General features: G+C 40.9%; 1 long non-coding RNA gene and 1 pseudogene across 2 annotated transcripts; one reads left to right on the plus strand and one right to left on the minus strand.

Moving 5' to 3' along the window:
• The window catches only part of LOC141592147 (uncharacterized), a 272,781-nt pseudogene that overhangs the window by 147,541 nt on the left and 99,922 nt on the right, over window positions 1-25,318 (plus strand).
• LOC141591066 (uncharacterized) lies at window positions 16,667-25,100 on the minus strand. Of its 2 annotated transcripts, XR_012520627.1 has the most exons (4): window positions 24,923-25,100; window positions 24,718-24,825; window positions 18,671-18,778; window positions 16,667-16,882 (listed from the first exon to the last, which is right to left on the minus strand). It is a non-coding gene; the product is annotated as an uncharacterized LOC141591066 (long non-coding RNA). The 2 variants fall into 2 exon arrangements; XR_012520628.1 differs by lacking the exons at window positions 24,718-24,825; window positions 24,923-25,100 and adding an exon at window positions 18,876-19,057.

Below are 25,318 nucleotides of genomic sequence, written 5' to 3' on the forward strand. Positions count from 1 at the left end.
ATTTTCTCACGTAAAAGGCACTTCGTGCAGCGCTTTTCAAATGAAGATTATGACTTCGTTTCTTACTCAAATCTGAATCCGAAAGATGTTCTAGAATCCTTAGACTCCAAAAATTCAAACGTTAGCAAAAAATAGAAGCAAAAAGGACTTTGAAATGATTAAAAACAAGTGAGAACAGGTGCAATTCACACGAGTTCAAAAACACGATTTTGTTGTACTTCGTACAACGATTTTTAAACAGAGATTGTGACTTCGTTTCTTACTCAAATCAAAATCCGAAAGATGTTCTGGAATTCTTAGACTCCAAAGATTTAAACTTCGGCAATAAACAGAAGTAAAAACAATTTGAAAATAAAGAGAATTGGACGTGAACAGTGGCTGTCCAAAACGCGGGAAAACACAAACAAAAGAGCCAATCGATGCTCTAATGCTTGTCTAATCCTTTGTATGAACCTTATGCTTTGTTTCTGGGTAGGATAGGAGTTTAGGGTTGCTTTATACATGAGGTTGATGAAAGTTTGCTTAGGGTTTTGAGCTCTCAAAACCGAGTGATAGGAAACGGGGTAGGGGATCTAGAGTTAGGTCTTATGGCTGGTGTAGGGTTGGCTTGTGGAAGAGTTCGAAAGTTTGGTAGGGTATGGAGTATGGAAAGATTTGATTTCGGTTTTGGAAAGGATAGAGAATTGGAGATTGTGTCGGTTTTGGGAAGATTGTATGTATAACACCCCCATTTATTCAGGAGCCTTTAGCTAAACATTCCCAAATAAATAGGACTGTTACCATCACTGTTTCCCGAGGCAGTGAATAAAAAAGTACAACAAACCAAAGTACTTTAATTAAAACCTTAGCGATTACATGTTTATTACAAATTAACCAACTAAAACTTAATATAAAATAATTAAAACTCGCAGTGGGAATAAATAAAATGATTAAATAATCTATGTGGTCTAGACTTCTAGGTAGACTGGCCAAATTCTCACGCATTCCCATAAGCTCCCAAGTCAGCTAATCTTTAGTACCTGTCAAATCTGCTCCCCATAAAATGGTTCATCACAGGTGTTCACGAATACACGGTCAACCCCGAGTTTGAGTAGAATAACTAACAACAGTAAATAACAACGACAATATAACTCCGCAATATATGACTTATTAGCAGACTTCAGCCGAGCTCTACTCGTTACACTAATCATCCCGCCAATCCCTTGCCCCGGGGCAGCCTCAACCCGAAGGTGGGTAACCACACACTACATTACCATAAGGTAATGTCTGCCTCAACTCATAGTTGAGTAATATCCACCAGAAGGCATGCAGACCAATCTGGGGCCTGCCTCGAGTAAACACGATAAAGATCGTCTGCCAGAATAAATCTGTTCAACCACTCCACATTACTATAAGTAATGTCTGCGAGGATAGATATGTTAATATTACAACAATACTCCACCACAATCAAAACCATGCTTATGTAAATGCAATAATAACAATCAAACGGCGTAATCCACTATCACCAACCACTACGATATAGCAAATCAACCACCACAATATAACCAACATACTTCACCCAACACACTCATGGGAAATACAACATAAATAGCAGTTGAGTAGTTATCCTACCTCGTCAGCAAATTCCAATAACGCAATCCGAGTAAATAGAAATCCAATTAATACCGCCTCTCACAACTCGTCACCTAGACAAGTAATTAATATAATTACTAACTATACAATTAACTCAATTATATAATTAATTGTACTCTATTAATCATAACTTACTAATTATAGGTTAATTATATTAATTATATTATTACGTAAATTAATAATTATAAGCCCGTCTCAACACAAACTAACCCACATGAACCCGAGTAAATTATTACGAAAAATCTCGTCTTAATAATAAAACCAAACCCAAGCCCTTATACTAAACCCGTCTTTAAACAAACAACCAAACACCTCCATAACCCACGTAAACCCATCACCAACACCCCTCCTAAACTCACCCTTTTCCCGCCACTACCAACCACCAAGGACACCACCCAACCCCGTCACCAACAGCCCGCAACACCACGACTTCCGACAAACTCGAACCACCATCCTAACCGTTCCCTACAGTCTGCAAACTTACGACCTAGTAACAACAACCACAACATACCAATTACCGAAAACCCGACATATATACAAACTCATCGCTCAAACTATTACCTACGACCACCACCACCGTACCTGTGGACAGCGGGGCCCGCGGGGGCGCTTGGGAGGAAGAGAACAAGCGTTTGCATTTAATGGAGTCGCCACCAATTTTTATGGGAAATTGGAACCGTTCGAATACCTCGTGTCATGTCAAGACACAAAGTAGTGACATGAACACTAAGCAATCGTTACCCTTAGCATTCTATGTCTAGAATGACTCTCGTGGATGCCAATGAACACGAGTGTTCATAGAGATCTGGAGTAAGGGGTGAGGGTACGTATTAGGAAGCTCTTTTGATCGAACACCTAATCCCGCCCGCCTCGATAGCGGCCTATACTAATGATTAGGGAAGTTATTCGTACTTGATATATCGTCGATTATATGCATGCAATGCAGCATCCAAGTTTTGATCCTAGCATGTGGAGATTAGACTAAGTCGGTGAACAATTAATTTGGCATACAATTAATGTCGAAGTTGGATTTAGGATTCAATTACATATGAAAAAATACAAATGATGCAAAGAAATAATGATAATACAATAAAGGAAAATTACAATAAAGAAAAAATACAAAAAATACAAAGGATTTGGCGATTTATGTCGAAAATACCTTTAAAACGGATAATTTGAGAAAAAGAATGAAAGAAAGAGTTAACGAACAGATCAGTAGGCGATAATACGATTAATAGTTAATTAATATGTAGGCTAAATAATTACGTCAAGGCAACAACGGAGTTCAGAGGCAAAACTCAACCTGTAACAGGCGCAGCAGGACTGCGCCCTTTGGAAGAGGCGCAGCAGTTGCTGCGTCTGTTCCAAGGGTGAGTTCTGGCTGTGAAGCCGGAACTGCAAATCATTAATGTTATGTGGTAATTTTAAGGATTGATTAATATATTTACTCGGATGAAAGTGATTAACAGGTTATTTACATATGAATGGGTCATAAAGCAATAAAACATGGATGAGACGGATGCAAACGAATTAATTACATGAACGATTGGTGGATTAACGAATTAAACAAACAAATTAAGTTGGATATGCTGGATTAACAATGGATAAACGATGAATATGACAATAAACAGATGGAAAATATGCCAAAGGTCGAATTCCAGAAACCCGATATGAACAAATCGAATCTCTACAATCCGGATTGAGTTTATGACGAAAACCCGCAAATATGAATTACTTGGGATTTAAGTCGGATTTTAAATGACGAATTAAACATGTTAATGATGATGATTAATATACATGTGAAATTATCGTGATATTGTGTCAAGGAATTAAAGGAAACAAACGAAAACAAATAAAATTTGACGAATAACAGAGGACGAAGGAAGAAGAAAGGAAGCAGGAACTGCGGAAGCCTCACGAAGAGGCGCAGCAGTTGCTGCGTCCTTTCTCGACAGTTTGTCTTCTGGAAATCCGTAAAAAGGGTTTTAAAGCATGGTTTTAGAAATTGGTTTTAAGAGATGTTTTCGACATAAACCTTACATTAATGATACAAAAAGTAAATAACAATAATAAAAGAGAGATTATACACCCTCAGACTTACATGTTTGACGAAACGAGATGAACTAAGTTATCGATTAGTGATGCTCGACTCGAACTATAACGCAAATATGAAAGTGCCCTCGTAAGAGGAAAACAATTAGATTAATTAAGTTGATTGATGTGGAGTTGGTCAAATTGGTCGGTCATGCAAACGAGGCTGGTACTCAAAAGGATCCGAGCTTACGTGGTCGAATGTTCAAGCACGTAGACGCCAAAAAGTAAGAACAAAGGTCTAGAATGCAAAGGGAGAAGAGAAGGGCGGACACTCGCGTGAGAAACATGAGGAGCGAAGGCTCCTATTTATACTAATCACGTGAAGGAATAGGGTTTTCGGAGAGACTTTGGAAGTGAATCTCGGAAAGATATGAAAAAGATACGAGAAATACGCAGAAAAGGACCTGGGAAGAGGCGCAGCAGTCACCGCGTCTCTTGGAAGAGGTGCAGCACCTGCTGCGTCTGTTCCCAAGTGGTTTCCTCCTCCGAAAGAAAGATTTCCGTGTTTAAGTTATGGAATAAAGGGATAATTCGGTTTTCCTTAATATTTTGTATGAATATTACGGGAAATTGTTTACCAAAGAATAAATATTGTGAAATATTTATAAAATATGGAATAGAAATATCCGGAACATTCCAGAACATTCTGACTCGGGATTTAACGGTTATTAGAAAATGAAGACGGTTTTAGGCCCGGACTCCAAATGTACTCTAATTACTGTCAAAACGACCGTATCGGCGCGTAGATGACAACTAAGAGGTAGACATTAGTGTTTGAGCAATCACTTGACGATAAACTTACGAACTGTCACAAATCGTTCGGCGTACCAAACATGCGGCCCAATCATCACCGGGTGGTTTGCGGGAGGTGCAGAAATGAGGTATCTACAGAGCCCCCACTTTGACTGAGGCTTGGACAAGGCGAAAGTCAAAGTATAGCCATCAGGACAATCGAAGATTACAACCTGACGACTATGGCGACGCGAGGCGGCTCAAGGGGTCTGAGCCAAGGACCTGTCGTCGGGAACATTTTAGAGTATGTCGACTATCGGGGAGGGTCATTTAAAGTCCATTAGACTACGTAAGGAAGCTCGCCAGCCATAAGAAGAGACCATACCTGAGATACCCCTGGGTGAAACGAGACTGAAGACGCTTCGGCAAAACTCTTTGGTCTGAAGACATTAGGGGGGTCACAAGGAACTTGAAGGAATCTCTTAATACTACTAAAGGAACTAAAAGGGTAAGACCTAAAGGGTAACTAAGGCTTGAGTATGGGAACTTCATCGATATGGGAACTTCTGGAGAACGGCACCTTTGTCGCACTCCGCGGGGAAAAAAGAAATATTGTGAATAGCAGGACACAGGCGGGAACTGCTGGGAGAAATCTGCTTGGGTCGTCTTCAAACAAACTTCAGAGGAATGTAGGGTTGATGTTGATCTCCATGTCTCGAGAGGAAGTGACTGTCGGTCGTGGACTCTCGTTGGGGAATATAATCGGGAACTGATCTCCATGTCTCGAGAGGGATTGTCTATCCGCTTACTCTCGCTGGGGGATATATAATGAAGGCATGTCGAAACACCTGTTGAAGGAATACCTGCTCGTTGTGACAAGAAAAGTCTTGGAAGCGATAAATAACGTATAATAGTCTGCTGTCGGCTTAGAAATGCGGGTCTGAACAAAGAATGATCGTCAAACGGACCAAAAAGATATAACGGCATCGGGGAAGAGGCGCACCAAAGATGGGCCCACAAATAACGAACTCATAACGAATTTTTGAAAAAAAACTCGTATGGAGGGAACACCAGGAAGAGGCGCAGCAAGAGCTGCGTCTCTTGGAAGAGGCGCAGCGCCTGCTGCGTCTGTTCCTGGGGGTGTCTTTTCTGCGTAAAAACGCGATAAACAGAGGGTTTCAATTCATTATTTCGAAACACAAATTCCTCAAATTCTCTCTCAAATCTTAACCATTTCCGCCAAAATTTGATCTAAAAACTCGCATTCATCATGACTAATCGAGGTATGTGTATCATCCTTGTAAAATTGGTATAAGAAACGGATAATTGGTAATATAAGGAACATAACCATGTATTTGTTTCGAATTTTCGTTGAGTTTTGAGCATTTGAGTGAATTGAGACGGTTTCACAGCTAAACCGTAAATCGCTTCGAAAATAGCCTTAGGATTGCCCATTTGCGACGAAACTTGATATTTCGGATCCTTGGATGATGGGTAAATTTCCTACCATCTCGGAATTTTGGTTTGTGACGGCTTTTTCAGGACACTTTTCTAGGGCATAATCGCCGTTATAACGAAATGCTGCCGAAATTTTGACTCGAACCTGGAACTAGGCATCAACTTAGGCTTGACTTGACCCTAATTACCACATGATTCATCGGGTTTGTGAGGATATGGCCAAAGATGGCGAGAAAAGAGCGATTTCAGGGCTTTCGAAGGCTCAAAAATCCTTTAACTAAGGCTTGTCGTCACGTGACGCGACCTAAATTGACTTTAACGTTGCAGGTGATGAGGCTTCTACTTCTGGGAGAGCTCCCACGGAGATAGACACTGCTGTTGATCCTTCTCGTGCCATCGAGGAGGCTTTGGAGGAGGCTTTCGCTGCTGTGGTGACGGCTGCTGAGGACGAGGTCCACGAGGAGGAGGCTGTTGAGGAGGAGGAGGTCCCGAGGCAGGCCAACGTCGGACGTGGAGGTCGTCAGCTGAGTGGAGCACCCGAGTGGGCCGAGACCTGGGACAGCAGGCACTTACTCTGGGCTGCGGAGGGTCGCCTGTCCTACAGGACGGTGAAGAGCTTGGTAAATAGGAATTCATTACTCATCACCTTCTTCTTTCATTCATTTCATTTGCTCACATCTTATCCAACTTTCATTCAAAACTAAAGATAGCTTTTTGTTTCAAACCACAATAGGAGGCCGAGAATATCAGGTCGTTCTCGGGTTACACGACAGCGATGGAGTGCTACGAGAGGCTGTCGGCGGAGAAGCGCGCCATGATCGAGCGTGGAGCGTTTGGTGCAGGTCTGGAGGGATATCGCGAAGAGGAAGCTGCGGGCTAACCTTAGCCTGGTCCGCGCTTTCTTGGACCGATTCTGGGATACGACTTCCACGTTTCACCTGCCTTTTGGTGAGGTGGGAGTCACGTTGGAGGACTACGGCATGATTTCTGGTCTGCCGTGTGGGACCGAGGCTGTCGAGTGGCCGGAGACTGCCATGAGGGTGGACTCGGCCGAGGCTAGTAGGTTGATTGGCTGGAACTTGTCGCCGAGGGCTGTTACAGTGCCTGGTTTGGTGCCCAGTTCCTATGTCCGAGACTACTTTGCGGGGAAGACCCCGGCGTCGGTGGTGATTGACGGGAGAGAGGCGGCTCCTCCTCCCTGTACAGCTGAGCAGAGGGCCCGCTTGTGGCTTTGGTGGTTTCTGTCTTCGATCTACCTCGGAGACAAGGGAGAGAGGTTGTCGACGAAGCTTCTCCCCTTCTTTTCTGACCTGAGCTCCCTAGGACGTTGGGACTGGGTCACTGCTGGTTTTGCGGTCCTCATCCGCTTCATGAGGGCCATGGTTCGTCCGGAGTTGATGGAGAAGGGGACTTCTCCTGGTGCTGTCGGCCCTGGACTACTGTTGGACGTATGAACCTTTATTTAGACTAAAATTAATTCTTTTCTTTGTCGAGTTACGAAAGATCGTCATTGACTATACTGCTTTACAGGCGTGGGTGTACTCCTACTTTCCGAGCCTCTCGCCCAAGAGGACGGAGCCGCTGGAGAAGGCATATCCCGTGGTGAGGGATTGGGTGATGTGCAGGACGAGGAGCAAGCGTTCCTCTCACGACATTTACCGGCGGGACGTAAACGCTCTTCAGCTGGACAGCGTGAGCATCTCACTTATATTCATTTTGCTTCTTCATTACTTTTAATCGATCATAAGAATGATTCCTTGTTTGTCTTGTCCAGTGGGTGCCCAGGCCTTGGGCGGAGTATGCTGACGCGCCTCCTTTTGTGGCTGAGATCCTTCGGCCTAGGAGCTCGAGTCGGCTGCTGCTGAGGACGTCGATGGGTCATGTGTGGTACTTGGGCGAGCGCTGGGCTCGTCAGTGCTCTCGGGATGTGTTGACGGTTCCCATCGATCCTCCTAGGACGATGTTCAGGGAGCCTTCTGAGGCTGAGAGGGAGGCCGACTTGGCTAGCGTTGGTGGTGACGCCCTCCTTCTTCCTGGTGAGGACTACTCGGCGTTCCTCTATGGGAGGTTGGCGTACTGGCCGGTTGTGGTGAGTATCTTACTCTCCTTTATTCTTGATTTTGAGAATATAATGAAAGATCACCGATTAATGAGAAACATTTGACTTTGCAGGAGGTTGAGGCGGCGGGCATCGAGCCCCCAGAGTACCCCGAGACCCTCGAGTACACTGACACGACCGGGAGGACGACAATCTCCGAGCTACGTGAGTTTGACGTGGCTGTGACGGATGCTGGCTTGGACGATTGACAGCATCTGATTCGGAGGGTGAGCCTCTAATTTGCATGTTTTTTTGTGTAAGAACACATTTGGTTGAACTTGTTCAATTATTGAGAACTCTTTTTGAAAATGCAGGTTGCGCCGTCTCGGTTTGTGGCGTTATGGAGAGTGGCCAACCGGTTACGTGCTACTGCCGTCGAGGCACTTGTCGGCGGTCGAGGTCGTCAGGTATGAACTTTGTGTCTATTTCATTTTTGAATTTTGAATTTTCCTCGCAATTGCTTGAAACGATTGACATGAGCCAATTTTGTTGTTTGCAGGGGGATCGTGAGGTGGAGCGAGAGTTGGCCAAGTCTCGGGAGGAGACAGCTCGCTTGTTGAGGGAGCTCGAGGTTCGCGACGCCGAGGTTGCTGCTCTCGAGGCGAGTGTTGCGGAGCTAGAGGGCGACTGGCAGTAGTTTGTTTGTTGCTGTTTGTTTTGCTCATTTGTACTTTTTTTTTAGGAACTTCATTTTGGACATTTTGGACTTTGTTTGGGGCTCGAGCCCCCAGTTTGGTGTACATTTCCCTTTTTGTTGTATATAAGATGGCCTGAGTGCCTTTGCTGCTGGGTTGCGTTGCTTGTATCTGCGGGTTAGCTTTGAACAGGTTTGGTAGATGACGGTTTATGCCGTCATGCTGCCAAAATTTACATAGAAATCACGTAGAACATACATTTGTATATACATATGGCCTAATTAGCGCAAAGCGAATGACTCAAAAGAATGCAAAAAAATGCAAGAGGAAATGCAAAATGCAAAAATTTGCCGGAAATGACCGGACGGTAGGGAGGGTTACCCCTAAAAAAAAGAAAAAAAATAGAAACCTATAAGTTAGAAATGAAATGATTAAAGAGAAATGAAAGAAATATATAAATAAATATATAAATTTTGAAATGAATTAATGAAAATTATTTCCTAAAAATAAATGAATTAAAATGAAAATTATTTCCTAAAAAAACAATTATTTCCTAAAATGAAAATATACAAGTGTGATAAAATGACGAAGATGGTGATATCGCCTCGAAATGCGTGTCTGCGGAACTAGGAAACTCGGAATATGGCAATTTCCACGTATTTACCAAAATAATAACCCGTAAGAATAGGAAATTATTCGTTACGGAAATTAGGAAAGATCCCACGTGGAAAATCACAGAGACATTGCTGAGGAAGAGGCGCAGCATGAGCTGCGTCCCTTTGAAGAGGTGCAGCAGGTGCTGCGCCTGTTCCCAAGTGCGTCTGCTCTGGCAGATTTTAGGAAACAGAATTTAGTATAAATAGAGACGTCGATAGAGCTTTTATTCACACAATTCTTCCGTCTCTTCTTCGTCTTATCACATAAAACTCTCAATACAAGCACTCATCATGAATACTTTGGAGATTCTCCTAAAATAATGGACCAACGAATTTTCCAACATGGAGAAACACGACATGGGCGCCTATAATCTTGGATCTTTGTTGAGTTTGAAGCTTATCAAGGTTTTCAAACCATTTTTAGATGTTTGTCTTGATTACTGGGACCCGAATTATCATGTTTTCGCGTTCCCTGAGGGTGACATTTGCCCATTTCCTGAAGAAATTGCTGCGATTGGTGGGTGGGACCCAGAACACTTGCCTACCATTTCTTCTACTTCGCAAGAGTATAAGAGAAAATTTAGAGACTTGCTCGGGTTGACTAGGCTTGAGGTTGACCGTTTAGTGACCTCGAAGGGAGTACGAATGGTGGACTTCACTGACCGATTTATTAACAGGGCCGACCCCACCGTTTCTTATGTTACTAGGCGAAGGGCTTTCGGGTTTTGCTTGTTGCATGTGTATGTCCTTCAAGGGCATGTTGATGAAGACTTGAGAGGTGATCCCCGCCTTCTGAGCCTAGTTGAAGAAATGGAGCTGCGCAGGAGCCCGGCTTGTTTATGCTTAGGAGAGATCCTGTTGGGCTTGGACAATAGGAAAGCCAATCGTGACCTACCGAACTTGGGAAGTCCCATTATCTTGCAGGTAAAAGAACATTTCCTTCTTTTCTTTTTTTTTTCGTTTTTTTTTTCTCTTTTTTTCGTTCTTTCTTTTTCTTCTTTTTTTTTCTCTTCTTTTTTTTCTTTCTCTTTTTTTTCTTTTTTTCTTTTTCTTTTTTTTCGTTTTTTTTTGTTGTCTAATACCTGCTTTTGGTAGGTTTGGCTTATGGAGCGTCTTCGATTGATCGAGCCCCCAGTTCATGTTCCTTCTTACCATGCTCGTTCGATTGCAATGAGGACCAGGCTTTACATGGTGGACTTCACTCGAGTTTGCAATTACTGGGAAAATAAATTGAAGAGTGATGATGGACCCTTGATTAGGTGGATTGTGCCATGGTGGCAACTCAAATATGTCACTGGAGTGTCTTCCTTGGATCCTACTCGATCTGTGCGCATTCCCGGCTTGGAATTCATGGTGTGCATCTTCCCGGAAAGGCTGATGAGACAGGTTGGACTAAAGCAGATGATCCCGAAGCTTGACACTGTCCCGCAGACTGCCGTGGCGCTTACTACTGAGAGTCGAAGGGATTGGGCCATTAAATGGGCCCAAAGAAATGTGTGGTTCCTGAACTCTTCTGCTAATGCCTTGTGGGTGTCGGATTCCTATTTGCGATGGAGGAAAGCTACTACTCCGGAGGAGCGCGAGAGATTGAGGAAGCGCGAGCCCGTTGACTACAAGGTGCGCGAGGTGGAAAAGGAGAAAAAGAAGCATCTGACTGAGGGAGAGGAAGAAGCCGGGTTTCGAGTTGTTCATCCTTCGAAGAAACCGAAGACCTCTTTTGTCGTGGATAAAGTGATTGGCAAAAATGGGAAGTCTAGGCCTCGAGAAAGACCGTTGGTGATTAGGTCCGAAGTGGCGCAAGAGCGTCCGGCTCGAGGTCGTGACAAGAAATATGACAAGAATGACAAGGGCAAAGGGAAGATGGAGGAATAGCCCAAGTCTTTATTATTATTTATTATTATTATTATTGTTGTAATAAAAAGGTGGGGTTTTTAGAATCCTAGCCTATTTCTATTTTTATTATGTAACGTATTATTATTAGAAATGAATGAAATAAAAAGGTTAAATGGTTATGAAACCGTTGTGATTTTCTATTTGTTATTCTTGTCGAATTCCAAATGCAATGCAAATTTCCTTCTATTTACATTTTTGAAATAATGGGTTGTATCCCGTGAAGGATTGCCTACGTATTCATTTAGAAAAATGAAATCAAACCCTTGCGCGTAGTTCGAGTAAATGTAAAAGAATAATTATTCTAAGCAAGAGCTTGTAATGAACTTAGAAAATGAGCATGAGCTTTTTTTACTTACTCTGAAGGTGCGAATTTAGTTTATTTGATGATATGAGGATGACAAGTTTGTCAAAGTGCAAGAGCAAAGTGACACTAGCTTATTTCAGCTTGGCCAGGGGCCGTTTATTTAGTGCCACAAGAGCGACACGAGAGGTTACGCGAGGCGCGTTTTTGTTCCTATTCTAGGCATAATACCGTTTTAGTTGGTCGAGGTTTGTCGAATTGGAAAATTCATTCCCATCTAGGTCTGTGATTCTAACCGCACCCTCTGGAAGTATGGATTTGACTAGAAATAGTCCGGCCCAATTAGGTTTGAATTTTCCCCGTGGATCGACAGGTAAAAGAGCTCTAACCGACTTGAGTACTAAGTCTCCTTCCTTGATGTTCCTTGGCTTAACCCTTTTGTTGAAGGCTCGTTGGATACGTGCTTGATACGTTTGGACATTATGCAAGGCGCGTAGCCTACGTTCATCCAGGAGGATGAGTTCTTCATATCTATCCCTCTTCCAATCGGCTTCTGGGATTTGACTTTCGAGTAAGATACGCAAGGATGGAATCTCTAGCTCGACTGGTTGTACAGCTTCCATGTCGTAGGTCAAATAGAAAGGAGTGGCCCTAGTGGGCATCCTAACAGACGTGTTATATCCCCACAAAGCAAAGGGTATCTTGCTTGGCCAATCTCGATAGTTGTCAATCATTTTCTTGAGAATTCTGACAACGTTCTTGTTTGCTGCCTCTACCGCGCCATTAGTCTGTGGTCTATAGGGCGAAGAGTGGTGATGCCTAATTTTGTATTTGGCTAGCAATTGCTCAGTCTCAGCTTGGAAATGGGATCCATTATCACTAATGATCTCATGTGGGCAACCGTATCGACAGATGATGTTGTTTTGTATGAACTTTGCTACATTTTTAGCCGTGAGACTAGTGTAGGAAGCCGCTTCTACCCATTTGGTGAAATAGTCGATTGCCACTAGGATGAAACAGTGACCTCCTGTTCCGGCTGGGGTTATCTTCCCGATTATATCAATTCCCCAGGCAGAAAATGGCCAAGGAGATGTCATCGTATAGAGCAATGAAGAAGGGACGTGTTGCACATTCCCGAAGATCTGGCAATTGTGGCAATGTCTTACATATTTGATGCAATCGGATTCCATTGTGGTCCAGTAATACCCCAAACGTGTGATTTTCTTTGCCATCATGGGCCCACTCATGTGAGGACCGCATTCTCCATCATGGACTTCTTCCATCACTTTCCATGCCTGTGAATGATCAAGGCAACGTAGGATTACACCAAGAGGTGTTCTTTTGTATAACTCTCATTGCATGAGAATGTATTGGGAAGCGAGTAGGCGTATAGCACGTTGTCCTCTTTTGTCCATATCTGGTGGATAGGTGCCGTTGAGCTTGAAATTTAGGATTGCTTGGAACCATGGTTCTTGCGCGATTTCCTCTTCGTCGGTTATTTGGTGGACATAAGCTGGCTCTGACCGTCGTTCGATGCATAAAGGCATTTCCACCATGTCATCTGGCATATTAATCAAAGATGCGAGTTTTGCAAGAGCATCTGCAAATTGATTTTCTTCCCGAGGTAGGTGTAGATAGGTCACGTGATCGAAGAATTGGCCAACTTGGTCTATTCTGGCTTGATAAGGTGCTAGGCTTTCGCTTCGGATTTTCCAAGATCCCGTAACTTGATTGATGATAAGGGATGAATCCCCATGTACTCGGAGGTTCTTGATGCCTAAGCTCACTGCCGCTTGTAGTCCAATGAGACAAGCTTCGTATTCTGCAGCATTGTTTGTCACCTCGAAGTCGAGTTTGACAGAGATTGGTGTATGCTCGCCTTCAGGAGAAATGAGCAACACTCATATTCCAAATCCTCTTAAGTTTGATGCTCCATCAAAGTAAAGGTCCCAGAATTCTACGTCAGTTTGGAGTATATCCGCGTCTGGAAATGACCAAGTATCTATTGTTTGTGCATCATGGATGGGATTTTCTGTGAAGAATTCGGCAACGGCGCGCCCTTTTATAACTTTCAGAGGCACGTATTTGAGATCGAACTCCGAGAGCAACAAAGTCCATCTTGCTAAGCGTCCGTTGAGGACGGGTTTTTCGAAGAGGTATTTGACTGGGTCCATTTTGGAGTATATTTTGACGGAGTAGTTAAGCATGTAGTGGCGTAGCTTCTTCGTTGCCCACACAAGAGCGAGGCATGTCTTTTCGAGTTGTGAGTATTTGCATTCGTACTCCCAAGAATTTCTTACTAAGGTAGTAGATAGCCCTTTTCTTCCGTTCCTACGGTTTGAGCTAACATGGCACCCATGGCTGTTTCGGTCACTGTGAGATATAAACCAAGAGGTTGATCTCGTTGAGGTGGCATGAGCACTGGTGGTTTAGCTAATATCTCTTTGATTTGGTCAAATGCCTTTTGACAGTCATCATCCCACATGGTATGATCCGTTTTCTTGAGCTTCTTGAAGATAAGCTCGCAAATCATGGTGAGTTTCGATATGAATCGACTTATATATTGCACTTTGCCTAGGAATCCTCTGACTTCTTTTTCTGTTTGAGGTTGTGGCATTTCGATCAGAGCCTTGATCTTGGAAGGGTCTATTTCTATACCTCGTTGGCTAACGACGTATCCCAGGAGTTTACCAGATGTTACTCCGAATGCGCATTTCTGAGGATTGAGCCTCATGTTGTACTTTCGTAGTCTTGCGAAGAATTTGCGAAGGTTCGCAATATGTCCCTCTCTATCCTTGGACTTGACAATCATGTCGTCTACGTATACTTCAACTTCTTTGTGCATCATGTCATGTAAGAGTATAGTTGCGGTGCGTTGATATGTAGCTCCGGCGTTGATTAACCCAAATGGCATTACCGTATAGCAATAGGTTCCCCATTGAGTGACGAAGGCGGTCTTATGCATGTCTTCTAAGGCCATCTTGATTTGGTTATAACTCGCATATCCATCCATGAAGGATAGTAATGCGTGATCTGCAGTATTGTCCACCAATATGTCGATGTGAGGTAGAGGGAAGTCATCTTTAGGACTTGCTTTGTTTAAGTCCCTAAAATCAACACAAACACGGATTCTCCCATCCTTTTTTGGTACAGTTACTATGTTGGCTACCCAGTCAGAATACTCGGAAACTTTGATGAACCCGGCCTTGAATTGCTTATCTTACAGGTTTGAAACCTGGCTTAATCGGGATTCTATGTTCGGCAATATCTCTGTCGATCCCTGGCATGTCTTTGTAGGACCATGCGAAAACGTCTTTGAATTCGTGTAGGAGGTCTATGAAGTCGGTCCTTTCGGTAGAGCTCAAGGTAGTCCATATCCTAAGTTCATGGGGTTCTAGTTCGGTTCCTACATTGATGGGTTCGGTGTTCTCTATTACTGGTCCCCTTTCCCCTTCCTGTAGTATTTCTTTGGCTACGTAGGGAGGTATCTCAATCGAGTCTGGGTCTGGGTCATCCTCAGTATCATCGTAAACAGAATTGCACTCAAGATAACGCAAAGAGTAAGCAGAACCTGATTTATTCATATTAAAGTTTGAGAAAAGTTGAAACAAAGAAGCCATCTGATCTGTGGTCAGTGGCGGCAAAGGGAGAGTTGTTGGGACATTTCCCGAACTACTGTTACTATTTAAGGCTAAGCTAGGAGAAACAAAGGGAATGGGGATGACGACAGGAGGATACTCTTTAGTGACTTCTCTAGACTCTGACTCGAATTCATCGTCTTCTGGTTCTCCTTTGAACATCTCTCCTTCTCCAGTGGTGAGCTTGAAGAGTCTTCCTTGATTGTTGGTCCACTTGATTGATTTTCTCCATCCTTTCTGCTGGTTCGCGTTTGTTTCTGTGATTAACGCGGTGGGGTTGAAGTGATCGTCTTGAAGTATCATGGTAATGATCTCATCCTGCGCGGCTCTAACAAATCGATCCTCTCCGAACAATAGGCTAACATCTTATTCGTCTAAGCAAGGTGCATGACGGGTTTTGACGGTAAGAACCGTTTCTGGAGGAATGAAGTAGCAATCGGGAAAGATCTCGATTCCGGCTAGCTTCCTATCGAGATAATGCCAAGGCACGGGAAATCCGTGAAAGAGTTATTGATCTCCTTCCCTAACAAAGTATCCGTTTAGAGTAGGGAAGTATGGTCGCATTTGGACTCCTACGTACTTACGGTTTTGAACTTGAGCAAGCATCTCGAGAACTTCCTCTTTAGTGGGCTTGTACCCTAGCCCAAGTGGTATCCTTTTTTAGTTGCCTTCCTTGTAGTGTGCGAAGGTGTTTCTTCGGATGGGGTTTAAAGGCATTCCAAGGAAGTATCCCTGGGTTTTGAGTATATGGTTGACCACCAAGTTGGAGTAGGGATCGTAGTATAAGGGTGCCAAGTCGCTTTCTATGACACTTATGCTTTTGAAGCCCCCAAGTTCATATACTGGATCTACAAGGACTTGATTGTTCGACTTCTTTTCGATTATCGCCTTGATAGGTGACGAAGTGATCGTCACCACTTTGCCATTTAGTGGAATCTTGATCTTTTGATGAAGGGTAGATGTCACCGCTTTGGAAGCGTGAATCCAAGGTCTTCCTATAAGTATGTTGAAGGAAGCTTCAATGTCCACTATTTGGAAGTTAACCTTTCGCTCGATTGGCCATGTGGCTACGGTTAGGTTAACGAGTCCTACTACCTTTCGTCGTGTACCATCATATGCGTGAATACCTTGATTGGTAGGGGTCCAATCCGGCTCTTTCATGCCTAATTTGTATGCCGTTTTGAGGGGTATGACGTGGACCGCGGAGCCATCATCAACCAAGGTCATTGGCACATTATTCTTTAGACAAATGACGGTGATGTAAAGAGACAAGTTGTGACTAGCGCCAAAAGGTGGCAAATCTTCGTCTGAGAAAGTAATAGGATTACTTAGCTTCGGTGATTCTTGGAAGACCAAGTTGACTACATCTTCGGGTGTGACACCCTTGAATTTAGCCTTAATTATATACGTAAATTCTACAAAATAAAACTGGTAGGATATGTTTGTAAATGGTTCAACTAGTCCAAAAACCTGCAATTTCAAAAATTTTCTAACTAAACCATTCACAACCAATTCCAACTCAAGAAGAGTGTCAAAAACCCTGCAACAACTGATAAACTAATTTACATACATAACTAAAGACGCGGAAATATAAGGATACAAACCAAAAATAGAAAAGGGAGACATATGTCCCTTCAAATAATATACAAACCAAAAGTGTAAAAGGTTACTAATAGAATAGCCAAAACTAGGTCCAAGGTTCCTTGCTCACTAGCCGTCTGTGACCCCAACTAAGCATCAACAACCTGTCAATCGCATTTTATACAAACACGAAAGCCACAATTCAGTGGGGAGTAACTTCGAGTCCTCCCAGCCACGAATCGTCAAAATTAATGTAACATGTAGTGTAACATGTAAACAATTTGATAAACCATTTACTTATCATGTATTCTAACAAATGACCCCTAACTGACCAAAATAAACTATCATGTGAATCAGATAACAAATAGTAATCCAAACTTTATCAATCAGAACCGCTTACATCTCACCTATTACAGTTCATAAAATCACCATACAAGAAAGGGCAATATATCAAAGACAGGCATAAGTTCTTAGTACGGTCAATAGTCACTTTGTAACTCAAGTCTATACCACGAGGTAGGGAAGGTAATCGAACCGGTATCTTGGCTCAGCGGTTACTATTAAGAAAACATGGCCAAGAGACAACACAACCCTAGCCTAAAATCTGCGCAGACCTAGACATGCGGATACACACCACCGCACCCAAGACTCACAACTTTTTTTAAAACGAAGTGAAGTGAGTACCCTAAGGACACCACCGAAGGGTCGGCTAGTACTTAAGCTGACCCCATACTATCAAAATTAGTACCTGAGGTCATGCCCCAACTTGGATAAACATCCACTAGTCAGGAACACAAAGGCTATCAAGCAGTGAACATATACTCGTCAGAGACTATAAAGACCTATCTATGATGAAGGCCGAAATACTCACCTAGGACCTAGTCACAGCTAGTCCCAGCTTGAATATTTTAGCCCACACCACTCAAGACTCACCACATAAGTCAAGTAAGACACCCACTTAACCTTAAGAGGGCAAAAAGTCCTACTTACCAACATAAATTCTAACATTCTATCATGTGAAAGCTATATAAATGTCTATTTACAAAGATACAATCCCAACAGTTCCTCAATAAGTATTCAATACTAATTTCCAATCCTAGCAATTATAACAATATAAAAGGCTTTAGGGGAAACTAGGGCCATTTCTACAAAATAAGAAGCTATTAAAATTCAACTAACTAAATAAGAAGCTATTTAAATTCAATTAATTACACATGTGAAATAGAGATATAATAAATGGCCTAAAACAAGAAAAGGCCGATTATCTAATTCATTCAACCGAATTTTTACCCGCAACCCCAGCCCTGCGACAGGTACGGGTCAAATTGCGGCTGACCAATCACTCAATTAACTGACATCGCATCAGTCAAAGGGACTAAGGCTCAGTTTTCGGCACAATCAACAAAGCATTACAATTATAGCTATAAAATTCATTTTGAGCCTATTAATTACAATTTCATTTTGTAAACTATCCTAACATGTGATAACTATTAATATAAGCACAATTTTTCCGTTAACATAATATTTGTTACTAGTATGCTTCAATTCAAATTACTACCCTTTTGTTACTTATACTATTCTAATATTCATTAACCCGGAAAGACCAAGATTGCACGAAAACCCGCGAAACAAGCACGGACCGACCCGGCCCAACCATGGGCTAGCCGTGGGCCTACCACGGGCCTGCCACGGCCTGCCGGCTGCTGCCGGGCCCGCTGCCGGACCATTTCTCCTCTTTTTTTTTTCATTTTTATACATTATAAGACCGTCTGAAAATTAATTAATCGTCCCCAATTCAATTTTGATAATTTAAACTACCAAAAGGCACAAATTAAGCTTGCATGCAACTAAGTTTAACATGTGAAAAATTACTACCCAAACAAAAATTCACCAAACATACAAAAATCAAAAACATGTGACGATAATTCGTCGAGTAGCTCGAAATATGTTACCTTAAGCTAGAAAATGAGCAATTAGTCCTCAAAACCGAAACCCTAACCACAACTAACCGCTATCCTCTACAATATACGAGTCCCCAAACTCGTCTTCCAATTCTTCACCTAAATAAACAATTAAAACACAATAATTAAACATATATACCGAATTTCCGAAATTTTGTCTTAAAACAACTTAATGAAAACTGAAATTAAATTATACCAAGTTGTAGATCGCGGCGAGAGGATTCCGGAAAGGTAAATTATGCGAAAAACGGACTAGTAACGAAGAAATTATGGCCAAAATAGCTTGAAAAGAAGAAAAATGGTGTTTTGTAAGGTTTGATGTTGATGATGATGATGAGAGAACAAAGAAATCAGAAAAAAGAATAAGGGGAAAGGGGTTGTCACGCGTGAGAGAAGAAAGAAAGGAGGAAAAGTACGTACGGAATTTTTAGTCGGGATTTTTAACGAGTCGGTTTTGACTCGTTTCAATAATAATTAAATCCATAAGTCAAATGCAAATTCCGTCAAGTCCAAAGTCTTTAAACACGAGATTACAATAAAATTGAGTATTCATTCGACCCATTTCCAAATTCGTTTACCCAACGTTCAAACGAATTGTCATTTTCCCCCCCGATACGCCCTTAATTCAAAATAAAAGATTTTACACGGTTTAAACTATTTTTAAACATTTCAAAACTATCAAAATAAATACTTTTCTTCAAAATATAATAAAATTATATTTCTTTAAATTATTTTTACTTTAAATACTTAATTATCACTTTTATTTTGATTAATTAATTATTTTCAAAATATATTAACGGTCCGAAATTTACGGGGCGTTACAATCACCCCTCCTTTTAAAAAGTTTCGTCCTCGAAACTTAGAAGGAGAAATTATAGTTATAAGAAAATATAGGTATCTTTTCAATGAAACGGTGATACTCTTGTTGATCAGACAAGAACATCCATATTCATATCAAGATATAAAAATACTTCTTCACCAATAAATGAGAAAACCCATTATTGGGACGTCACCAACAACGAGATTTAACATTCACTAATGTTAAAACCATTGAAAACCATAAAAGCATTTTCAAACTTTCAGTTTAATATTCTATAGTAAGAATACTATCTTTACTAAATATGATTATACAAGGCTTAGAAACTCGGAACAAAAGTAAGAAAAAGAAATACCTTACGGAAATAAATCAAAATTTCATTTTCAAATCCTTAAAAATAGGTTAGGTTTGCAGAAGTGACATAAACTTTCAAGAATGAATCGAAACTGGTAGCTTGAAATATTTAGAAATTCCCCGAAGTGAAAAGTAACTTAGACCTCATAGGAGCAGGTATGCTAAAAGGATTCAAGCTTAACTAATCAAAAAGAACTACGATGAATTTTATGGGGTAAGAATTGAAGTCATAATTACAAGGATGTCAAAGATAGAGTTTCATAGGTTACCAACATCAAACTTACGAGAGGAGTATGATGATGTAAGGAAGAGAGATATGAGCGGTAACGCTCATGATCAAGGAAGAAGGGAGATTAGACACCAAGGAAACGCCAGACACTCATATCTCCAATAACAACATCACTCCCAAGAGTCTCCTCAATCGCTTATGTTACTTCTTCCTAACATATTCCCTGGAACAAGATATTTCACTATAAGTGTGATCTCAACGCTCCAAATTCTCAAACATCCCGAAACGACTTTCACAAGCCTAAGGTCAAGACTTCCAACAAAGCTGTATTTGTATCCCACTAGTGTCAACTATGGGTTCCTCAAAGAGTAAACCTTCAATCAAGAGTCCCAATACCATGCTCTAAACTCCAAGAGAAGGTTCCTCAAAAATTCCACAAGGTTCTCATTTCAATACAAGGTAGTAACATACCAACCTCAAATTATGAAAAATCAATAGGATCTCAAGTTTCTCTATCCTTTTACTTATTAAGGATTCTCAAAAGCAGAACTACACCCAGCTCCAACATTGTCTCATCATCTCAAGCACTCAATGCGACCTCAAGGTCTATAAAACTATAGGATTAACAAATTCTTCTCAACACTAAGTCTCTCTAAACTCAATAACTCTCAAGAGTCAACTAGAATGCCAAATCACATCACCAAACCATTCTGGTCATCAACATCCCCAAGGAGTATTCTTTCAAATTTGATATCCTAAACTTACTTACCATCAAATTCTCAAGGTACAAGGTCATAATTGTAACAACACTTTATCACCTCAGAGTTTCTAAAACCATAAATTGAAATTAGGTTCCTTAGCCTAACAATTGGTGTCATCCATACCATTACCCTTTCTAGTTACCAAAACAAGTGCTAAGACTTCCCAACAATGTAGCTTACTCTCACTCTCATAACATACTTCAAGTAGTAATCAATATCACCCTTTAAAACCAACAAATAATCCCACATTTAACATTTCCCACATGATAACATATACACTATCAAACCCTCATCTCCAAATTGATTATGGAAGCCCAACCCAAACTCGGCTACTTAGTCAAACCTATATCTTCAAATCACATCTTACAAACTCTGTAAACATGGTCAACAGGGTACCAACTATACTAAGGAGGTAAGGAGTGATAACGGAATAGAGTAACAAGAATCATTTCTCAAAGGGTGCATGCATCCGACAAGTTAGGAAACTAAGGAGTCAGACCGTAAAAATAACGGTTGACAAAAATAAGAGGTATTCGAGTTAAGAAGATATCTCGGGAAAGAAGAAGATACGTAAAATTTAGCATAAAGACAAGGTTCAACGATCGTTAAAGAGAAGGAAAGGAGAATAGAAGCGGCACAATGAAAGGGTTACCGCTTACTAAACACTCATCAAAGCTTATGATCGATATGATAAGGTTACTTCACTAAGGTGCTCAACAAAGCCCTAAATGTCTACTACATCATCTCACCACTTAATACTTCTAGTTTCCGGTACCATAAATTGGAATCACATCCTTGAACTCACGAACTATATCGAACAACATTCCACCAAAATTCCCAAATTCAGATATGTTTTATAAGGTCAACAAGGGCTACTCTATACTAGATTTGGTCAACTTAAAAGGTTTAACAACTAACTAATTCTGAAGTACAATACCAATCCATTAATCAGCATCAATGTCCTATTGTATTCCTTTCAAGGCCCACAAGGATTAGGGTTAACTATCATACCTTTAATTCTCCACAAGAAATATCGAGACTCTCAAATGGAGTAGCTTAGGTTCATTCCATCCTATGTTCTAAGTTAGTACCCATACTGAATCATCTATAACAAACAAGCTCTCTATAGACATAAATCCCAAGGTATTTTCTCAACTCACTAAACTCTCACATTAAGCACAACTAACAAGATTAACCAAAGGATCCCAAGTTATATTCTCCTATACCACTCAAACCTTAACCAATCAATTTCTCAACTCGTTCACGCCCTCCAAAGTTACATTCTCTCAAAACTGGGTTCTCTTGGACAAGGGAACTATCCTGCGGTATAAAAGGAAAGTGTCCACATGGACTTTATTATAAGAAGAAGACGAACCTAAGATGAAACGGGAGAAAGAATTGAAAGATAGTTACCTAGGCGAGATAAGAGGAATTTGAAAGACGAATGACCAACGAAAATGGAAGATTAAGGTAAGATACACTGAATACGAAAAGAAATATCAAGAAAGTGGAAGCATTCTACATTTGGCATAACCAACCTTTAGTGGCACCAAAACTAATAACTAACAATCAACAAACCTAACAATTAGCAATCATAAACAGACTACCACATAAAATCCTAATTCTACCCATCCTACCCTTCTCTCAAGTTTGTTATTTTAAGGTCAAGTGATTTCTAAGTGGGGTGCACAAACGTGCATCGGGAGCAATAGGCTCTGATACCAACTGTGACACCCTTGAATTTAGCCTTAATTATATACGTAAATTCTACAAAATAAAACTGGTAGGATATGTTTGTAAATGGTTCAACTAGTCCAAAAACCTGCAATTTCAAAAATTTTCTAACTAAACCATTCACAACCAATTCCAACTCAAGAAGAGTGTCAAAAACCCTGCAACAACTGATAAACTAATTTACATACATAACTAAAGACGCGGAAATATAAGGATACAAACCAAAAATAGAAAAGGGAGACATATGTCCCTTCAAATAATATACAAACCAAAAGTGTAAAAGGTTACTAATAGAATAGCCAAAACTAGGTCCAAGGTTCCTTGCTCACTAGCCGTCTGTGACCCCAACTAAGCATCAACAACTCACAATCGCATTTTATACAAACACGAAAGCCACAATTCAGTGGGGAGTAACTTCGAGTCCTCCCAGCCACGAATCGTCAAAATTAATGTAACATGTAGTGTAACATGTAAACAATTTGATAAACCATTTACTTATCATGTATTCTAACAAATGACCCCTAACCGACCAAAATAAACTATCATGTGAATCGGATAACAAATAGTAATCCAAACTTTATCAATCAGAATCCGGCTTACATCTCACCTATTACAGTTCATAAAATCACCATACAAGAAAGGGCAATATATCAAAGACAGGCATAAGTTCTTAGTACGGTCAATAGTCACTTTGTAACTCAAGTCTATACCACGAGGTAGGGAAGGTAATCGAACCGGTATCTTGGCTCAATGTTACTATTAAGAAAACATGGCCAAGAGACAACACAACCCTAGCCTAAAATCACAAGAGACCTAGACATGCGGATACACACCACCGCACCCAAGACTCACAACTTTTTTTAAAACGAAGTGAAGTGAGTACCCTAAGGACACCACCGAAGGGTCGGCTAGTACTTAAGTCGACCCCATACTATCAAAATTAGTACCCGAGGTCATGCCCCAACTTGGATAAACATCCACTAGTCGAACACAAAGGCTATCAAGCGGTGAACATATACTGTCGAGACTATAAAGACCTATCTATGATGAAGGCCGAAATACTCACCTAGGACCTAGTCACAGCTAGTCCCAGCTTGAATATTTTAGCCCACACCACTCAAGACTCACCACATAAGTCAAGTAAGACACCCACTTAACCTTAAGAGGGCAAAAAGTCCTACTTACCAACATAAATTCTAACATTCTATCATGTGAAAGCTATATAAATGTCTATTTACAGCATACAATCCCAACAGTTCCTCAATAAGTATTCAATACTAATTTCCAATCCTAGCAATTATAACAATATAAAAGGCTTTAGGGGAAACTAGGGCCATTTCTACAAAATAAGAAGCTATTAAAATTCAACTAACTAAATAAGAAGCTATTTAAATTCAATTAATTACACATGTGAAATAGAGATATAATAAATGGCCTAAAACAAGAAAAGGCCGATTATCTAATTCATTCAACCGAATTTTTACCCGCAACCCCACCTGCGACAGTGTACGGTCAAATTGCGGCTGACCAATCACTCAATTAACTGACATCGCATCAGTCAAAGGGACTAAGGCTCAGTTTTCGGCACAATCAACAAAGCATTACAATTATAGCTATAAAATTCATTTTGAGCCTATTAATTACAATTTCATTTTGTAAACTATCCTAACATGTGATAACTATTAATATAAGCACAATTTTTCCGTTAACATAATATTTGTTACTAGTATGCTTCAATTCAAATTACTACCCTTTTGTTACTTATACTATTCTAATATTCATTAACCCGGAAAGACCAAGATTGCACGAAAACCCGCGAAACAAGCACGGACCGACCCGGCCCAACCATGGGCTAGCCGTGGGCCTACCACGGGCCTGCCACGGCCTGCCGGCTGCTGCCGGGCCCATTTCCGGACCATTTCTCTCTTTTTTTTTTCATTTTTATACATTATAAGACCGTCTGAAAATTAATTAATCGTCCCCAATTCAATTTTGATAATTTAAACTACCAAAAGGCACAAATTAAGCTTGCATGCAACTAAGTTTAACATGTGAAAAATTACTACCCAAACAAAAATTCACCAAACATACAAAAATCAAAAACATGTGACGATAATTCGTCGAGTAGCTCGAAATATGTTACCTTAAGCTAGAAAATGAGCAATTAGTCCTCAAAACCGAAACCCTAACCACAACTAACCGCTATCCTCTACAATATACGAGTCCCCAAACTCGTCTTCCAATTCTTCACCTAAATAAACAATTAAAACACAATAATTAAACATATATACCGAATTTCCGAAATTTTGTCTTAAAACAACTTAATGAAAACTGAAATTAAATTATACCAAGTTGTAGATCGCGGCGAGAGGATTCCGGAAAGGTAAATTATGCGAAAAACGGACTAGTAACGAAGAAATTATGGCCAAAATAGCTTGAAAAGAAGAAAAATGGTGTTTTGTAAGGTTTGATGTTGATGATGATGATGAGAGAACAAAGAAATCAGAAAAAAGAATAAGGGGAAAGGGGTTGTCACGCGTGAGAGAAGAAAGAAAGGAGGAAAAGTACGTACGGAATTTTTAGTCGGGATTTTTAACGAGTCGGTTTTGACTCGTTTCAATAATAATTAAATCCATAAGTCAAATGCAAATTCCGTCAAGTCCAAAGTCTTTAAACACGAGATTACAATAAAATTGAGTATTCATTCGACCCATTTCCAAATTCGTTTACCCAACGTTCAAACG

The sequence above is a fragment of the Silene latifolia genome, chromosome 7 (genome assembly GCF_048544455.1).
Source record: "Silene latifolia isolate original U9 population chromosome 7, ASM4854445v1, whole genome shotgun sequence".
In the NCBI taxonomy this organism is placed as follows: domain Eukaryota; kingdom Viridiplantae; phylum Streptophyta; class Magnoliopsida; order Caryophyllales; family Caryophyllaceae; genus Silene; species Silene latifolia.